Source organism: Pipistrellus hanaki, assembly GCF_964339955.1.
Source record: "Pipistrellus hanaki genome assembly, chromosome: 16".
NCBI classification, from domain to species: Eukaryota; Metazoa; Chordata; class Mammalia; order Chiroptera; family Vespertilionidae; genus Pipistrellus; species Pipistrellus hanaki.
Window position 1 is genome coordinate 48,663,562 of NC_140518.1, and position 4,507 is coordinate 48,668,068.

At 48.7% G+C, this 4,507-nt stretch overlaps 1 protein-coding gene across 2 annotated transcripts in view; it reads left to right on the forward strand.

Annotated features, from left to right (window-relative positions):
• The window catches only part of PIGL (phosphatidylinositol glycan anchor biosynthesis class L), a 181,226-nt gene that overhangs the window by 128,297 nt on the left and 48,422 nt on the right, over nucleotides 1-4,507 (forward strand). The gene's annotated exons all lie outside the window — the stretch shown is intronic.

A 4,507-nucleotide genomic window follows, 5' to 3' on the forward strand; every position in this document is an offset into this window, starting at 1 on the left:
GGGGGGAGGGCAAGTGCCTCTGCCTCTCTGAGGACCAAGCCCACCTCAGCCAGCATTTTCTTCATATCCCTCTGTCTCCCTTGTAACAGGACCCCTATCAAGCCTACTAAGCTGATCTCCCTCCCTCCCTCCTTTTCTTCCTTCCTTCCTTCCTTCCTTTCTTTCTTTCTTTCTTTCTTTCTTTCTTTCTTTCTTTCTTTCTTTCTTTTTCTTTCTTTCTCTCTCTCTCTCTCTCTCTCTCTCTCTCTCTCTCTCTCTCTCTCTCTCTCTCTCTTTCTTTCTTTCTTTCTTTCTTTCCTCACCTGAGTATATGTTCCCATTGCTTTTCAGAGTGGAAGGGAGGGAGGGGAAAAGAGAGAGCTACGGTACTTTCTGTCTCCATAGATTTCCCTATTCTGCACAGCTCATATAAATGAACTCATACAATATGAGATCTCTTGTGACTGGGTTTTTAAAAAATGGATTTTATTTTTTGACAAATATCACATGATTTCTCATATGTGAAATCTAAAGAACAAAATGAACTGGTGAACAAAATAGATCCAGAGACATAGAAGCATGGAGCAGACAGTCAGACCTCAGAGGACAGGCAGGGGGTGGGGGGTGGGAAGATGTCAACCAAAGAAGATGCTGCATATTGCATAACGGTGGGCACAGACAATGGTGTGGTGCAGCCTGGGGCCGGTGCAGCCTAGAAGGGGCCAGTGGGGGAGGGGGAAGTGGACATCGGTAATACTTTCAACAATAAATTAAAGCAGTGTTTCCCAAACTTCTCCGGTGATGAGAATCACCTGGTGGAGTTGTTAAAATACAGATTCCTGAATCCCAGCTAAGAAGTGCTAAGCTAGAATTTTTGGTAACTACTTAAGTATACAATTTTACCTATATGTTCCCAAAAATTCTAGTTTAGCACTTTTTAGTTGGGATTCAGGAATCTGTATTTTAACAACTCCACCAGGTGATTCTCATCATGAGAGAAGTTTGGGAAACACTGAATTAAAGCAACAAACAAACAGAAAAGAGACCTTGTGCAATCTTAATCTCCTTTCAATATCCCGGAGGCATATCGGAGCAATAGCTGTGGTACTGAGTATACTCTAACGTCCATCTTTTATGATAATTTCTGTGTTAAGGCAAATCATGTTTTTGTGAGTCAACTCTATGGGTTATTTATTTTAAATATATATATGTTTTATTTATTTTATTTATTTATTTTATTTATTTATTTATTTATTTTATTTTTATTTTTTTACAGAGAGGAAGGGAGAGGGAGAGTTAGAAACACTCAAGAGAGAGAAACATCAATCAGCTGCCTTCTGCACACCCCCTACTGGGTATTTGCCCATAACCAAGGTACTTGCCCTTGACCAGAATCCTACCTGGGACCCTTGAGTCCACAGGCCGACGCTCTATCCACTGAGCCATATGTTTGTTTTTTTAATGCATGAACAGGGGTCTTAGCGGATACCATGCTGAGGAGATCATATCCACAAGCTTCTTGCCATAAGTATCAAACTTTCAGAGCCGTGTCCTTGGTGGAGATTCATTTTAGCTCTCAGATCTTGTTCTCCGTCTTTATGCCTGAGATTTGCAGTGACGCAGGCCCAGCTTCCCATCACTGCCAGCACTCATGGAGGTTCCAACTTCCTGTCAGGGAAGGGCCAAAGGATGGAATCACACAAACAGACAACTGTCCCGAAGCCACAAGTTTAAGGGACTTTTTTTTTTTTTTTTTAAAATATATTTTATTTTCTTACAGAGAGGAAGGGAGAGGGATAGAGAGTCAGAAACATCGACCAGCTGCCTCCTGCACACCTTCCACCAGGGATGTGCCCGTAACCAAGGTACATGTCCTTGACCGGAATCGAACCCAGGACCTCTCAGTCAGCAGGCTGACGCTCTATCCACTGAGCCAAACTGGTTTCGGCTTAAGGGACTTTTTGATGAAGGCAATGAGTCCTGGGGTTTGCCCACAGTGTTTTCATGATAGGGTTTCTCAGTAGGATACCAGTATTTTTCTTGGTGTCACCACAGGTTCCTCTGTTCCCAAAAAGACTGTGCCCCCCACCACTCCCCCAATCCTAGCGTGGCTGTTCCTGGGGGATGTCCGTTCGCTGCCTGGAGTCCCGGGCTGGCAGGGCTCAGGAAACTCAACTCAACAGTGTGAGAGTGGGAATTGCCGGCTACCTTCTGTGTCGGGCACATAGTCTAAAAAATTGATTTTACAGAGAAAGGGGGAGGAAGAGAGAGAGAGAGAGAGAAACAGGAGAGAGAGAGTGCGAGAGAGAGAGGGGGGGGGAGAACGAGAGAGAGAGAGAGAGAGAGAGAGAGAGAGAGAGAGAGAGAGAGAGAGAGAGAGAGAGAGAAGCAGGACAGAAACATTAGTCTGTTGCCTCCTGAGCTCACCCCAACCAGGGATCAAACCCAAACCAGGCGTGTGTCCTGACCAGGAATTGAACCAGCCATCTCTCATGCAGAGGACAGCGCTCAGCTGGCTCCTGTCACTTAGCCTAATTGCTTTAAGGTTCATCCATGTTGAGCGTGCATCAGTACTCTGTTCCTCTTTGTGGCTGAATGGTGTTCCATTGTGCGGAGAGACCGCGTTTTATTTTCCCGTTTACCAGCTGTGGGCACTGGGGTTGTTTCCACTCAGCTCTTAGGGGAAGGCTGCTGCGAACATGTGCGTGAGAGTGCTGAGGCCGTCTGCTCCCTTTCTTTGGAGCACATGGCCGAGTGAAGTGCTGGGCTGTGTGTCTCCCTCCTGGCGGCACCATTTTACAACCCACTAGCAGAATATGCTAAATTCCAATTTCTCCTCATCCTCACCAACGCTTGTATTGCCCACCTCTTTTTTCTGGCCATCCTCGTGGGTATGAAGTGGTATCTCACAGGGGCTGTGGATTTCCCTCATGGCTACCCATCTGAGGACCTTCTATGAGCTGTTTTTGCATTTGGGATTGTCTGCCCGATTGTCATTGTCCCCTGATGTGGGGATGCCTCTGGGGGATTTGAGGGTCTCCCCTCGCTCTCCATTCCCCCAACAGTACAGTAATGCCCTCTGCAATATGATTGGCCACCCCGTCTTTCAAAGCCTCCTGTGCACCAGATGGGTGCTGGCACTGCTGGGTGCTGGCACACAGAACAAAAATGACAATGAAGGCCAGATCTCACCCCGGGGAGGGCTTGGGGGTAAGGGTATGGCTCTGGATTTGAACGGCCTGGGAAGGTACCTAACTTTGCCTAGCCTCAGTTTCCTCATCTGTGAAATGAGGTTACTCTGAGCGTTAAATGTAAAGCACTTAGCATGGTGTCTGGCACATAGTGAGTGCTCAGTAGGCATTTGCGATTGTTATCGGCGGAGCCAGACAATCAGTGAATGTTAACAATAATGAATAATGAGTTATGGGCAGAGAAGTACACAGTGTCATGGGATCGCATAGTGGGGACTCCCAGCCCAGTTCAGGCTACGCGGGGAAAGTGGTGTGTGAAGGCAGCTAGCTCACCACTACACCACCGTGTATGTGTGTGTGTGTGTGTGTGTGTGTGTGTGTGTGTGTGTGGTGATTCTGGCAGAGGGAACAGCTTGTGCAAAGGCTCAGAGGAACAGAGGAGAGACTAAAATGGTTCAGAAGGTCTAGAACAGTGCTGTCCAATAGCATTTCGTGATGACGAAAAAGTTCTGCAATGATAGCCACTAGCCAACCACATGTGACTATTGAACATCTGAAAAGTGGCGAATGTGACGGTGGACTTGGCTGTCTAATTTTATTTTATTATAATTAGTTTGAATGTGACCACCATATTGACAGCAAAGGTCTGGAGAGTAACAGGGGTCAATGAGAGACCAGGGGGGTGGCGGGCAGCGCCTCCGGCTCACAGAGCTGAGTGTGGAGGATGCGTTTTATTCTAAGCCCCTGAGGAGACCATCGGTTGGGTGGGGAGCTAAGCTGGGGAGTGGGGTGATCTGGTTTTGTTTCTGGAAGATACTCCAGTTGCTGTAAGGAGAGTGGATTATGAGGGTGAGGGTGGGCAGGAGTGAAGTGGGAGCCCAGTGTGGAGGTGGCTGCAGTCTCCCAGGGAGTGATGATGATGGTGGCTTGGGCCAGACACAGAGATTCATCTGGTACATTTGCTCTGTGTGTGTGTGTGGGGGGGGGGGGGGGGGGGAAGAGGCATCCCAGGGCTACTTGGATGGTGCTTGTGTCCACAAGCATCCAGACCAGGGTACAGCCAGCCTACCCCCCGCCCCCCCCTTGGCTAGAAGTCCCTGAGTCCTCTGGGCCCCTGGCTGGGGGCAGGGAGAGGCCCCAGGAGGTGGGAAAGTCCCTTCAAACGGCTGGGTGTGTGAATTCTCTGGGGCGTGTGCTGGGCTGAGGCTCTCCTCTTCCTCTTCCTCTCCTCTCCCCCTTCCCCTGGCGCCATCCACATCAGCTCTCTGTCCTGCGATGGGCCAATGGGTTGGCAGTCGGAGCCACAGGGCTGTCAGGAGGCCGGTGGTGAAGAAGGG